Source organism: Malaclemys terrapin, chromosome 9 (genome assembly GCF_027887155.1).
Source record: "Malaclemys terrapin pileata isolate rMalTer1 chromosome 9, rMalTer1.hap1, whole genome shotgun sequence".
Classification (NCBI taxonomy): domain Eukaryota; kingdom Metazoa; phylum Chordata; order Testudines; family Emydidae; genus Malaclemys; species Malaclemys terrapin.
Genome location: NC_071513.1, coordinates 33,723,531 through 33,739,483, shown reverse-complemented (window position 1 = coordinate 33,739,483; position 15,953 = coordinate 33,723,531). Strand labels below are relative to the sequence as shown.

The 15,953-nt window shown below is 41.0% G+C and overlaps 1 protein-coding gene across 2 annotated transcripts in view; it reads right to left on the bottom strand.

Annotated features, from left to right (window-relative positions):
• Positions 1-15,953, bottom strand: part of PCDH11X (protocadherin 11 X-linked) — a 1,037,556-nt gene that overhangs the window by 551,366 nt on the left and 470,237 nt on the right. The gene's annotated exons all lie outside the window — the stretch shown is intronic.

Below are 15,953 nucleotides of genomic sequence, written 5' to 3'. Positions count from 1 at the left end.
CCCCATATAAATTGCAATTCATGTCATAATATTGTAACATCAGGGTTAGCTGAAGGAATAAGGCAAAATTACATTATTAAAACCCAGACTTTAATGCAGCCATAGTCCTAACAGTGGTCCAGAGCTACTGACAAGCCATGACAGCCATCAATAGTTCCAATAGTATGCCCCCAATCTTTCTCTCAATCCATACTCTCCTGCAACCCTGCTAATGGGAGAGGGAAAACTCATTACAATACCTATTTTGCAAGAAAAGAAACTAAGGCAGAGAGGATTAATGTCTCAAAGACCACAGACAGTCCCTGTTATCGCCTGGATTAGCCCCCAGGAATTGCTTGTTCCCCATCCAGTATTCAGTCCATGACTGGCTCACCTTAATACTTCTTTTTTTAGAAAGCTTACAATTGTTTAGTACATCCCATTCTCCAAAGGCAGTGGTGAGAATAATCATGCTGGTTCATCTAATACAATCTATTGTTTGTGGCAGGTTGAGACTACAATTTTCCAGAGTCACTGTTTTCTGGACTGTATCCATATCAAAGAAGGAATGTCAATTCCAAATGGCAATATAACTAATTTATTTATGAGAAAGAGATTTACACATTTAAATTTCATCCCCCTAGATGTAGTGTAGTGTAGGGACCCACACCTGTATGTTACACTCACGCTCAAAATATTGTTCCTCTTTCATTTTCCTGTTCACACTAAACCTTCACTCCTTACTGCAAACCCAAGTTAAATAGTGTTCATTCTGCTAGTGTAACAACTTCATGAGATAGATCTTATTAGTTTTTTAAACTATTTCCAGATGTGTTATTTGTCCAACATAAATGACTACTGATATTTCAATAGGCCATATCATCTACCATCTTTTGGGGTGCAAGCCAACTACCATTGTACACAAATGGGAATTTTCAAATGGGAATCTTTCCACTGACAGCAATACAATCTTTCCACTGACTACAATTGGATCTGGCCCTTGGATTCTTTTTGTCCATATACTAAATATGTAGATATTCCCAGCAGGAAGTTACACCCTTTCTATCCTTTTTCCATAGGGACATATGTAGTTCAGATAAAGTAGGTTTATATGAGTTGAAGAGAAAACTCACAACATGACAGTTTTTATTTTATGTATTTTGTTTTTTGGAAAAGTCCTAAAATTATCCCAATGGGTTCTACTACCAATAACATTAACAGTTACTGATTATGGTAAAAAGCAAAACCAGGCTGAAATTAAAAGATAATATGATGCATTTTCCTCTGATGCCATGCAAAATTGCTACATCAACACGAAGAGCATCTGACACAAAACAATTCTACTTCTGCCCTTTACAGGAAAGTAAATTAAGAAAGTGCTTTATGAAATTGCCTTCTTTTCAAGCTTAAATACTGTACTGCTTAAAAAGAATTTTAAGGAACAAACAGCTAGATAGAGCTATTTCGAAAGAACCATATTAGTTACGTGACTTTAGGAAATATTTGCAGGTATTGTAAAATGCATACTTCAGCCTTTGTTAGTTATCCAATTTAAAGTATACTCCTGTCAACTACATTTTTAGCCTGAAACCGCACATTACTTACTGATATTTCCAGCCCATAGTAAATCAAGAAACATTTGTACTAATTTCAGTTATCATCACACTGAGAATGCTGTACCTCTGAGGAGTAGTTTATCCCCATTAGCAATGCCTTCTGATACTTGTAAGTTGATTTCAGCTAACTGGATATATACAGTCCCTATCTCAACATTCCAAGATCCCTGATGTGGGATAATGAACAAAAAAGACACTAGGTTATTTTAAATGAAAGAAACATGATCTGATTCAATGTTTTTATAGAATAAATTCTTTTCTATACCTTCATTTTCCTATTTTTAGATTTATGATGTACATAGTACTAATAAGAAAACATCAGAATTACATGGATTAGAAGAAAATATGGGTAAAATATAAAGAACAACTGAAATAAAGACTACATTCATGATTCATGAATTTTTATTTATTAAGACCCTATGATGGGGAGTTCACCCCACCTAAGGCAGAGCCAGTACATTAGGATAATTAAGATGATTGTGGGGGAAACAGGGCTTGTATGACTGATTGAAGATGAAGCCCAGCTGGGGACGAACAAGAGGGTCGTATAAAGCCAGGAAGTTGGCAGCAGAAATGGGTTGTGGGGGACATAGTTTGCAGTCACCTCTAAGCAGACAGGAAGTGTGTTTGGAGCTGTAATGCGAGGTAGCCTGCGGTTATTCTGAGGGAGAAGGGAGTTTGGGCTAGTAAAAAAAACCCAAAGGGAAGCTAGGAGGTAGAGTTGAAAAGTAGGAAGAAGCCTAGGGAACCAGTAACAAGGGGTAGGACTGTGTAGACTTTGGCTTCTTGTTGTAGGGTCCCTGGGCTAGAACCCAGTGTAGAAGGTGGGTTTCCCTGCCAGCCACTGCAAGTGAACAAGAATGACAGGTGTACAAAACAGCCAATATCCCACACCTTATCCTCTCGTAGTCCGAATCGTTATGGATGGGGGCACTATCCATTTCCTTTGCTGGCTGGTGGTTGGGGATTGATAGCAGCACAAGCTGCACCTTGTTACAGACTGGAGCAGTTGCTGTTCCTATGTTTAATTCTATCCATCTGGGAGGACATTCAGCCTGCCTGACTTCTGTCAGCAGAATGCCTCATGATAGTACTGCTGGCGCAAAGCCTCCTGCACTTCCAAATGCATCCGAGGCCTCAAAAGCCACAATTTAATCCAGTGAGATTCTAATGGTTCTGCCAACAGGCAGCTTTTATCTTGCAATTACCTCTTCAAAAGATGTAATAAATCACCTGGTGGATATACAGCCAGCTAGCTTATGCCATGATTTCCAGAGCAACCACAGCCATACTGTCCTGAAGTGGAGCTGCTGGTGCCCAGTACTTCTTAAAATTAGGCCCCTTGTGTAGTTATTTATTTCATTTATTCAAAGTTATCTATGGTAGTGTTGGAGAGAAGAGACGGGGGATGGATAGGGCTGGGGCATATGGAAGGGGGTTGAATGACTTGTGTATACTAGAAAAGCTCAGAGGTTTAACAAAACCTGACATGAGATTTGCCAGATGGTTCTGTGCCGGATTGTAAAACTTTAAACTAATCTTCATTTAAGAGTTTTAAGGGTTGTATCCCTCTTATAAAGCCTCTTGCTCTTTTGCTAGGTTGATTCTGGTAAATTATAGATCAGACTTTAGAGAACTGCTTCTATGAACAGAGGCTTCTTAAATCTCAGCTAAACTGAGCAAGAAGATTACATGTTATTATGATGTAGCACAGCAGGATTTTTCCACAGCAAACATAATGATGTAGAGAAGGATAAAACTATCATTCTGTGCAAGGAGGTCATCCATAGAAGAACAATGCCTTTTACACAGCTCTAGTAAATCCCTTCATGGTAAATGTTCATGTGACAAAGTCTTTTTTCTTAATGATTCCATAAAGAGACCCTATCATAAGCAGAAACCAAATCTATATTTCAAGACCCAATGATCAAACATCTCATCAGGAGAGATGAGGTCATTTGGGGAAAATGATACCAAATATAACTAGAAAAAATGTCTCTCTTTCATGGGCAATTTTAGCTTAATTGCTTCCTACCGGTTTTATGTCAGGAGAAGGATTTTCTCTGAGTCCCAAGTGAAATGTCAAATGCTGTATGTGGTATTTAAAATTAAAATGCTCACTAATCTTAAAAGTGCACATGTGTACTTTTAACTATAAATCATATTTAAAAAAAAAAAAGCAGCAAAGCCCCATTGAAGTAACCAGGCAAGGCTAAAAGCCTTTATGACTCCTGTCGGTGTTTGAATCCTGGTACTGGAATTCAGAGAAGGCACCATGCTGCTGTACCTAACATGCAGTGTGGTTATAAGTGTCAGACACTAAGTAGCTAACTTTGCGCAGGAACAAGTGGAAAATAACCTACATTTGGTAAACTCCAAAGGCATCCAATTCCTATATTGTGTTATAAGTTTATTTTAACATCAAATAAATTACTAAGAACCTATTGAACAGCTGATTCAAGTACTTAAACCTGTGCAGTCTTGAGACTGTAGCCTATTGGATTAACCCTGAATTACAGATTTTTAATATGTGATCCTAACTTTGAAGTTACTGTACTAGTTTTCCTACGTCAAAAGGCTTTTCTCCCCATTTCCTTAATTGTAACACTATTTGTAGCAAATAAAAGCTTTTGATTTCAAGGCAGTCAGGTGTTCTATTAAACAAGTCACAGGCCTGGGCATTGCAAAATGTCCTGAATAAGAGTTGTACATATTTGTCACGGAAGTTGGAAACTGTCACAATTTTGGAATAACAAAGCAAATGTCTTATCTATAATGGTCTAACATTCCAGATTTTGTTCTCACCTTCTGTTTTACTCATTTGCTGTGCTGTCTTGAGTAGCCAACAGACACTGTTTCATCTTGTCTTATCCTGTACACAGTTGCTAATATACTTTAAGCACAGGTGTCAAAAGTCAAGAGATACCAGTGCCTTCTTAATCACAACTTTGGTAGACTTTCTGAGTATAATAAATAATACAAACCCTAAATTTTGGTTAATTAGGTCTGAACAAAGGGAACCAAAGAAACTTCTTAAGGGTACAATTTTGATCATAAACACAGCACTTCTCCTGTTTGTGTATGTAAATTTCTCAATGACAATACCTGTTATTCCCACTCTATGGGGTCTGACTTGAAAGTATTTATGTATGTAAACACTTCATTGTAACATTATGTGCAAAGGTATTATTACCATAAGAAAAAAAATGTAAGTATCAAACAACTTGTTTTTGAAGTTTGGGCTCTAATGAAATTGTAAGGAATGAAAATAAATGTACATAAATCCACCTCACAATTCAAAGTGTCATGTTAAATAATGGAGTATAGGGTAGCAAAACTGCACACTTAAATTCCTTGAATATTCTCCCTGGTTTTACTCCTTGTGTTATATCTGCCATTTCTTGTTTATCCCTTCATAAGGATACATCTTTGTTACAAAGGACATCCAGGAGGCAGGAACTGCAGCCTCTAAGTATATTTTTTTAAACGTCCAAATGAGTGACTAGAAAAGAGGTGATATTTTCACTATTGCTGGTCTCCGTTCGCTACAGAATGACTGAGTTATGTTTTACAGAAATGCAGTTTCTTGTGACCTAACAATTGGAATTTCAAGCGTGTGTGTGTGTGAGTGTGAGTGTGAGAGAGAGAGAGAAATGTTAAAACTGCTGCCAGGAACTAGCCAGGAGCACCAGCATACAGAGGTCTGGATCAGAATCCATAATACCCAATTATTTCAGGGAGAGAATGGCTGCCATGAGTCTATTTTTCAAGCTTTGGAACATGGCAAAACTAAATAAAATGGGCCACTATAAATTGGATTTTTCCAGAAAGTTGGTAAATATGCTTACTCATCAAGAACAGTAAAACTAATCTACAATGCACAAAAAGAAGTGTGCTGCACCCTGCAACAAATTGAGGAGGAGGTATGTCCGTGGCTCCATTTTGGTTTTGTGAAAGCCATGATGAATTTCAGTCTTTATTGTGTAACCCTGCTCATGATTTACAGTACATCGAAACAACCATGGTCGATAGTAATATCACTCTTGTGCTTGGGGCCTGGTGCCTAGGGGTTGACCCTAGGAATGATAGAGGCATCAAGGACTATCAACTTTGACCAACTCTCTGCACAGGAATAGTGAGATTCCTACTGGTTGGGTGTAGGCCTGAGGTGGGGTTACAGCCAGTAATTTCCCCAACACGAGGCTCATGGGGAAGAAGGTGTGAGATTGCTTGTTTTTACCTCTACTTCAGGCAGGGCTGGCTCCAGGGTTTTGGCTGCCCCGAGCAGAAAAAAAAAGCCGCAATCACGATCTGTGGCTGCAATTCGGCAGGAGGTCCTTCACTCCAAGCGGGAGTGAGGGACTGTCCGCCGAATTGCCGCCAAACAGCTGGACCTGCCACCCCCTCTCTGAAGTGGCTGCCCCAAGCACCTGCTTGCCAGGCTGGTGCCTGGAGCCGGCCCTGACTTCAGGATAGCAAAAGTGTGAGCTACCCCAAGGTAAGAACACAGTAAAGACCAGGCACTTTGGTTTTACCATGAGGTAAACTTGCCAAGATCAGTTATATACCCCTGCCTGAGATTAACCTTGGAGAGATTACCTCATTGTAAAACTTAAGTGCCTGATCTTTACTGTGTTCTTTCCTTGGGATTGCTCACACACATTTGCTATCCTGAGGTAAAAATGCAGCTTTTTTAGTGGTAAAAACAAGTCCAGAGTCTGTTTTAAAAGGTAAATGCTCTCTAAGCAGGAAAGCAGTCCATCACCAGAAGACCCAAAGAGTGGATGTTATGCTATACAAAGCACACGGGATCTTGATAGAGGATAAGGCAAAAACACTGCATTTATTGAAAATACAACAATTAGCATATGCTTTTTAGTCACACACACGCATACTCACACATACAGAGTCCTGCCAGTTGATGTTTATAGTTACCAGTCTGTTGTAGCTCGAGTCAATCTAGTGGACAGTTAGATTGAGCACGAGTGAGGAGCTGGGCTCTTGTCTGTTGTGATCCGATGCGCCGAGGCTTTGCAGGACTGAACCCAGAGTTCCATGGCAAAACACCCCAGCTTTATAGTTGTAAATTCCCATTTGAGTCCATGCATTTTGCAATGTCATCCTGTAATCATTAGTCCTTAAGTGGTGTTAATCTTGGGGTTTTCTGCTGTTATCATTTGATGGTTATTGTCGGGCTTCCCATGGTTATCTTCTATTTGTTGTCTCGGCTTCTGGGGTGCCTGCCTCACCTCTGAGGTCATTAATGCTGCTAACATGTTTAGCATCGCATACAATGGATGTTTCTGATTGTCTCCTGGTCATTCCAAGTCTCTCACTTTTTCTTGACCATCTGGACATTTGTGATGGCTTTCACACCTTATCTCCTGATGCATGCATTCCTCATTCACACAAACAATCTCTTACAGAAACCTTCAAAGATATACAGACAACAGTATTTTATATTCAGCAGAATACATTGTAAATCAAGACTTGCTAAATCTTATAACTAAAACAATTCACATTGGGGCTTCAGGCCCTCAACATCCCTCTAATCTCCTTAACAGACACAATACAAGATCCTCTCTCTTACTTTCTAAACCTTAAAACAAAGAAATGGATATTTAACTAGAGTGCCTAATTTGCAATACATATAGGAAACCATAGTAGACATAACTTATCCTAAAACAAAAGGGTGACCATAATCAGTCATAAGGATTGTTCTGGTCTGTCATTCCTTTCTGCTATTCAAAAAGGGCGGCTGACAGGATGAAATCAAATCATACATTAATTCTCATAGTACAATTATAAAATCCTGCTCCTACATGGAGGCAGGAAGACCTAGCCTCTCTTAGAGCTGTGGTTCTCAAACTTATTTGATCGTGTCCCCTTTCTTTGTGTCTGTTATACTTTATGCTCTCCCTCCCGCCACACAAGTACATATACTGATAAAAAAAAATCAATATGCAACTCTCACTAAATATTAAAAACTGTAAGGCAGTGATTCAAACAGAGTGATGTAAGTATATAGTAATGTAAATTTTAAGTAAGATACTCCTTACTGGCATCATACTGTTGTTACTAGTGTGATGGGTATGCCTGGTTTGTGGACCAGAGCAATTGCATCTTGGATTGGATGCTTGAGACACCTGTACAGAGATCCCCTTATGGTGCACTGCCACCCTTACTCCTCCACTGCTGCTGGTAGTGGTGCTGCCTTCAAAGCTGGGTGGCCGGAGAATGGTGGCGGCTGGCTAGGCGCCCAGCTCTGAAGGCAGGGCTGCTGCCAGCAGCAGTGCAGAAGTAAGGGTGGCATGGAATATACAACTGTATGAACACATGTAAGAAATTTGCTCTTTATGCCTTGGCCAACCCACAAAAATGTGTGAATTCTCGATTCAAGTATGTCTAGAGGAATCAGCTTTGGTAGTTATTGCTGTGGGTAAAATGTGTACAGGACTTGGACCAAACCCAGGGGACCAAACCCAGGGACTCAAAAGCAGGTGAGTTCAAACTGAGGAGGAAGGTGTTCAGGAGTTAGGTATTTTCCATAAATCTGTAGCGCATGTGCTATTTAAGAGTGAAGACTGTTCGTCTAAGTCTGTATCTCATTGCTTTACTGCCACATGGTCCTTGAAGGGTATAATAGGAAAATCAGAGCTCACACAGACAGGTGGACTCTGGGGCAAACATATGTAAGAGCTGGGATGCTTGAGAGGACTGAGGCATTGGTTCCAGGGTCTAGGCAGCTGAATTGTGAGGTTCCACTGCAAAGAACAATGTAAATTATGGGGTCTGCAGTTGGGGAGTTTGCCTGAGTAACCCAAAGCTAAGTACCATTATTACTCAGTACCCAGAGAGTTTAACAGCATGTGGGACTCAGTGGTTACATCCTATCATAAGAGTAGTGTCCATTCAGAGAGCCAGACGACACCATATTGTGACATGCCCCATAAATAGGTATAAAAATACTCTGCCACTGAGGGCCAGGAGGAATTGTGCTTCAGAGTGGTTTCTGAAAGGCAAAATGTCTTGCAGTGCCTCCTCACCCTTCCTTGCCAGGTGTGCATATATAGCATCCCTTATTTGGGGCTATGTTTAATCACATTATCTTGCCCAGTGTTCGGGAATTAGTATATTTGTAGTTGGCACCATAAAGCAACCAAAAATAATGTATGTTGGTTGTAAAACTATTTGTCTTATTAACGAGAACCAGCTTGCTGATTCGTGAATGCCTGCAGCACTCATTAGTTTAAACAGTGAAATAAACAAGTCAGCTGCTCCTCAGGTGGTATCAGCAAGCTACAGTGAGCTACGGTAGGCAGCCCCCCCCCACCAAATGAAAAATCCTGTAAGGTATACAGAAGTGTGTTTGGAAGTTTTATTTTCTCTTATCAAGGGTCTAATTTAGACAATGTATCAAGCGTGTATCAGAACCCATTGTGCCACATTTACACAGAAAGCAAACATATGACGGTGTGTATTGTAAACAAAAGGCAAATAGGGTAAAGCATTCAGGAATTGACAAGGCTGAGTTCCTGCTGCTCATAAATGGAATAGATATATTGCTACTGTTGGGCTCAAAAGGGTCCTGTGGGCTCTATCAACAGAACTTGTGAAAATATAACTGAAGAATTTTTGGTAATAACTTGGTGAGATTAACCTTATTTACAGATATACTCACATGATTCTCCAATCAAATGTCATACTTAACAGAAACAACATGTGGCCAGAATTGTCTGAAATCTGAATAACTCAGATGTCTACCACACTAGAATCCCTATAATTTGGTATATGGGTTACGTTATTCAAGAGAATGGCAGCAGTGAGGCAAATATCAGACACTTTTTGTTTGTCTCTCTCTTGCTACCAGTTTTCCTTTCTCTTGAAGATCCAACTCACCCAACACTTAAAATAGTTGAATGTAAACATTCTGCCTAGCCCTTCCATTGGGGAAAACCCTCATCTGGTCCATAAATTCACACCAAATTCAGCCTATTAATCACAGAAATTCAATACTCTTTGCCATGCCAGTTCAAACTTCATTTCTGAAGTTTTAACAGATATTCCAGTTTGGCGGTAGCAACCCAAGTATACTAATAAGTAGAGATGGGTGAAGAATGGTCATTCCATTTTGCAGAGGATTGAGAAATTTGGTTTTGCTCCAAGTCAAATGAAAACCAAAAATTTCAAAATTCTTTGCAAAGCAGAATTATCATTCTCTGTCCAGCTCTACTGGGAGCTAGCAACCCTGTCAGCACTGAGCCCCAGGTAAGGGGCTGTCTTAGGGTTACCATATCTATTAAATAAAAAAAGAGGACCCTCCATGGGCCCTGGCCCCACCCATTTCCCCACCCCACCCCAGCCCCAACCCCACCCCTTCCCCTCCCTAACTCCGCCCCCTCCTCCCTCCCACTCCCAGCCACGGGAGAGGGCTGCCCGAGCGCTACCGGCTTCACGGTTTGCCGGGCAGTCCCCAGACCCTGCGCCCCCGGCCGGCACTTCCCCAGCGCAGCTGGAGCCTGGGAGGGGAAGCGCCCAGCCGGGGGCGCAGGCTCTGGGGGCTGCCCGGCAAACTGTGAAGCCGGTAGCGCTTGGGCTTCGGGCAGCCCCCTTGCCTCCGGACCCTGTGCCCCCACCTGGGCACTTCCCCTCCCGGGCTCCTGCGGCGCAGGGTCCTGAGGCATGGGGGCTGCCCGAAGCCGGTAGCACTCGGCTCTGTTTAAGAGCCGGGCTGCCCGAGCGCTACCGGCTTTGGGCAGCCCCCATGCCTGGCTCTTAAACAGAGCCGAAGAGTCGGGGAGGAGCAGAGCCGCCGCGGTTGGAGGCTCTGCTCCTCCCCGGACTCTTCGGCTCTGTTTAAGAGCCGAGCTGCCCGAGCGCTACCGGCTTCGGGCAGCCCCCATGCCTCCGGACCCTGCGCCTCTGGAGCCCGGGAGGGGAAGTGCCCGGCCGGCGGCTGGGGTCCGGAGGCAAGGGGGCTGCCTGAAGCCCATAGCGCTCGGGCAGCTCGGCTCTTAAACAGAGCTGAACAGTCAGGGGAGGAGCAGAGCCACCATTTTCCCGGACATGTTCGGCTTTTTGGCAATTCCCCCTGGATGGGGGTTTGAGTGCCGAAAAGCCGGACATGTCCAGGAAAAAGAGGACGTATGGTAACCCTAGGCTGTCTGCCTGGCGGGCTGACCTGGAACAGTGGACACTGGAAGGCCTTCATATCCTGCCTGGCTGTTGGGGAGCTGGGAAAACTCATGAGCACAGGCTCCCAAAGAACTGCAAGCCAGGGCTCCCAGGCTTTTGGATCCCAGTTAGTCCGCATAGCAGGCTGCCAAGGAGCCACATTGGCAAGCTGGCAGGAAAGCAGGCATGATTGTATCAGAATTTCAGCAAAACTGAGTAGGCTGCACAAAATGTTTTGATTTCAACTAACTGGAAAATTCTGACCAAAAAAATGCTTTGTTGAAACTTTTCAGACCAGCTCTACTAATAAGTTTATAAAACCCTGAAGTAGCTATAATTGTCCCTTTTGTTACAATATCGTCAGAGAGCAAAGGCCTTAAAACTGCAGAATCAGAAAATGTAAATATTTTATATTTGCTTCTACCACTACTTAGAAGCCTTTTTACATTTTTAAAAGCAACTTTTTTTTTAGTCTCCAAGTGAGACTCTCTGAAGGGATCTGATTTGCAAAAAGGGCTGAGCATCATATTTTGAAATCAGGTTCCTTTTAAGGTGTTTCCAAAATTAAGGCAGCCAAAATCACTGGTCATTTTAGAAAATCTTGACCTGTATCTAGTCACACCTAGCTATTCTTTTTTCTAACATTAGCAATAGCACTATTTCCTAACAGACACTTATGTACCATTGTGAGCACAGGTGTATTGTGGTTTATTTGGTTAGAAACAAGGATATGCTGCTTGGAGACATAGGATGTTGACTTTATTTTAATAAGGTAATACCATATCTTATGCTGAGAAGCAATAAGATGGTTATTAGCGAGTTAACAGAACACACTTGAGTTATATAACTGACTTCTTAATAAAACATTAGGTGTTTAAAATGAAAGAAAACAAAAACAAATGCAAAACTATTGTGAAAGGTAAATATGGTTTTTATTTTAAAAAAGCTTTTTGGTTACTTCTCTCTTTTGTCATTTCCCCTTCTCACTCTTACTGCTGAATGTTAGTAAGTAGGTATTGTATAAGTTTTGAGGATGTCAAAAGGGCAATGCTCTGCGGGACCTATGGCTTGAGACATATCAGTCTTTGAACATCTACCACAGGTATTGAACTTCGGAGCATAGGTTTTGTTGTAGGTTTTATTTTAACAAAGGTTATTTTAATGCCTGTCTTCCTTTTTAAAAAACGATATTTCTACTGCCACTCTCCATTGAACATACTCTATTTTCTGTTGCTCATGGTTTATCCACATTACTATTGTTTTTACCTTCAAAAAGAGAATAGAAACTAGTTCCCAATCAACCATATATACTCGTTCATAAGCCGATTTTTTTTTAGCAAAAAAGGGAAGCATCAGAGAAGGGGGTTGGCTTATGAATGGGTATAGAGAGGGAAAGATGGGACACAGCCCCTTCCCCCCCAACAGAGGGAGCAAGGAGAGGCAGCACAGCCAACGGCTTATCCTGATGGCCCGGGAGCCAAAGTTTGCCGACGACCTGTGAATTATAGGGTCGGCTTATGAATGGGTCATAAACATTTTCCAATTTTACTTATCCATCTTGGGGGGGGGGGTCGGCTTATAAACGAACCAGCTTATGATCGAGTATTTACAATTTACTCTTATTTACAATCAAATCCTTCACCAATAATGATATGCAATAATTTAAAAATAACAGGTACACAGAGATCAGGGAGAAGATCAAATATCTTTAGGCAGATGACTTTCTGATAATCATCACCAAACTAAACATCTCAGTGTCCTTTGTCTTTAACATACTTCTGTATGTTACAGAATTTATTCTCACAACAACCTGAGGGGGTCATGGGAGACATACTATTATCTCCATTTTTCAGAGGAGGAACTGAGGCACAGTGAGATTAAAAATCTTGCCTATGGTCATAAAGGAATTCTGGGTTCAGTTCCTGTCTCTCCCATAAATATCCTGATTCCTTCTCCTCTGTCACAAGCAACATTTTATCTTCTTGTTTGGGCATGGCAGTCTTTTTGTTTCTGTTTAGAAAGTACCTCTGATTGTGACGCTTTGTACCTCGGGGGAACACCCAGCATCCCCATGTTCATCCTTGTAAAATGATTGTGTGGTATCCAATGCAAAGTTTGTCATGTCGGGTGTCTTTGGAAGGCTCATGATGCACTGAGCATTGTTGTTATAGTGATGTTATAGTAACTGTTGTTACAGTAATGTTATAGGTTATAATTTCATGTATATAGCTATGAGGCTGAAAATGTGTTTTCATGGCTTAAAATAAACCCATGCAAAAACTCTTCAAGAGCAGAGAGGTAGTTCACACCTCATCAGGGCATGTATGGGACAAACCCAGCCCAGCCTCACAGAACAAAGGACGCTGGCCTAGGCAGCAACAAAAGGATCTGTTGGACTCTCCAGTGAGTCACCCCCCATTCCTTTGGTTAGTTGAGGACTGTGATGAGGTAATGATCATCTGACTCTGAAGGGGGGAGGGGCAAAGCCAAGAGGGAAGAAAGGACATGATAAAAGGGAGAGACTTTGCCATGCTCTTCCTCTCTCTTCCACCTACATCTACAGACCCCACACCAAGCAACTGAAGCGCTGATCAAAGGGGAGAGCCTGGCTAAAGAGCAACCAGCCAGCCTGTGATGAGAAGAATCTAAGTTTGTAAGGGCACTGAAAATGTTAAAATCAGCTTAGAATGCATTTTGCTTTTATTTCATTTGACCAAATCTGAATTGTTGTGCTTTGACTTATAATCACTTAAAATTAATCCTTGTAGTTAATAAATCTGTTTGTTTATTCTACCTGAAGCAGTGCGTTTGGTTTGAAGCGTGTCAGAGACTCCTCTTGGGATAACAAGCCTGACACATCAATTTCTTTGTTAAATTGATGAACTCATATAAGCTTGCAGGGTCCAGCGGGCATAACTGGACTCTGCAAGACAGAGGTTTCCAGGGTTGTGTCTGGGACCGGAGATATTGGCTAGTGTCATTCAGTTGCACAATCCAAGGAGCAGCTTACATGTTAGAGGCTGTGCGTGAACAGCCCAAGAGTGGGGGTTCTCACAGCAGAGCAGGGTAACACTGGCTCCCAGAGTCAAGGATTGGCATAACCTAGCAGATCACTGGTCCAGATAACAGCAGAGGGGAACGTCACACCCATATTTTGGGTGCTACCAAAATCTAAATACATTATAGTGATACTGTGATAAAAATGGGAAGCAGTTTTCAAAGTAGTACAGAAGATGACATTTTGGAGGACATCTTTCAAAACACACACATTTTCTGGGACTACTAGAAATTCAAACATTTTGGGCACATGCACATAAAAGTATATAGCCAAAAAAGTATACACTTTGATAAAAGACATTTTATGTCAGGGGTACCCTCTTTCTAGAAGATGTTTCTGTATTATTCAAAGTTATTTGCCATATTTTGTTGGCAAATAATTCTTATTCTATATTGCTTTTGTGAAGTGGTAGGAGGGTGGTGAAGCACTGGAATGCGTTACCTAGGGAGGTGGTGGAGTCTCCTTCCTTGGAGGTTTTTAAGGCCCAGCTTGACAAAGCCCTGGTTGGGATGATTTAGTTGGGAATTGGTCCTGCTTTGAGCAGGGGGTTGGACTAGATGACCTCCTGAGGTCCCTTCCAACCCTGATATTCTATGATTCTAAGTTTGTTCCAAGTATACAACGTGTGAAATCTTAAATTTAAGCAGAGTGATGTGTGACCTCAGTCACATGCTATGTTTTTCCTTAAGGTCTTAAAATCTTAGAATGTGTTGTCAGTGCTAACCAAGAGTGAGTTCAATTCACTTTCCGCCAACATTCGCCACTATTTACTTAGATTTACTGTTTCCACAAACCTCCTGCTCGTAAAAATCACTTGTAAACGTGTCTGCAGAAACCAAACACAAAAGTCACTCAGTTCTAAAATTATGCAAAATATGATCATAAAGAATGATATAAAGTATCACTCTATGGCAAAAAAGAGAAACACTACAATTACAATGTGACTAAAAATATATATTTGTTTCAACAAGCCATGGGCATTAACCAATGAACTACTTGTAACACATGAGAAATTATGACAAAACTACTAAGCTTGGGTTATCAGTTTGAAGTATAGCTCTTAAAGTATACAGTTATGTAAAAGATTATTGCTCTAATCACTGTATTTATGGTGCTACTCTTAAACACTTTATTTATCCCTGTTAATTTCTATAAGATTTTAAAATTTGTAATATACTGCAAATGTAAAATATGCTGGTAGAGATAAAGTTCTACAGAAATTACTCTTAAAAAAAACTATAGGCAATATATAGGGAACATAGCAAGAATTTCACAGACATTTAATAGAATTTGCAATTTTTTTCCACCCAGCTTGCATGTGGAGCTAGAAGAAAGTGTATCTGCAAGAATTGACACTACCATTTTCAGGCAGTTAACTGTGAGACTGAGGACATAAAGAACACTTCAGACTAACTGTCTTATTTTTTTTTACTTCAGTGGATAAACATATCCATCATCATGGATTACTTAGACCTTAGAATACAGACCTGCAACAAAGGTAAGAGGGAAAATATGAAGGGAAACTAAAAAAGGAGCCATGCTTTGATACAGGAGGCGTTCCTACAAATGTTAGAGAAAATGACAAATTGGCTATTAGGAAGGATACCTTTACCTTCTTCCTGCTGTTATATTCCAAAATAGAGACATGAAGAGTTTTGAAATAAAAATCATTGGAGCCTTACTCTAATTAAAGTCCAGAAAGTTGATGATTTTTAAAAGCTCATTTAACACAAGAAATATGCAAATAAATGTTTCGGATAGGACATGATTGACAGAAATGAAGAAAATTGTCATCAGTGGATTTCTAAACTATCTGTGCTTAAAAGCTAGAGCAGGGTTTACAGGGGCCTGTCAAAGTTCTGATGCAACCACACAGGCCCATATTTCTGTGATGAACAATAGGAAAGAGTAATGGTGAAAATGGGTAAGAGCTTGAAAATGTCCTATTTCCCCCCTTCCCCCCTGCACTCCAGGGCTCTGGTTCTGGACGCTGGGTGATACAGATAAAGAAAAGAAAGCCCAAAGTGAAAGATAAACCTTTTGAAACTGATGATGAAAAAGACAATTGTACACTGATTACACTAAGCACTGCAAATATAAAAATCACAGCTAAATAAAGCCAGTAA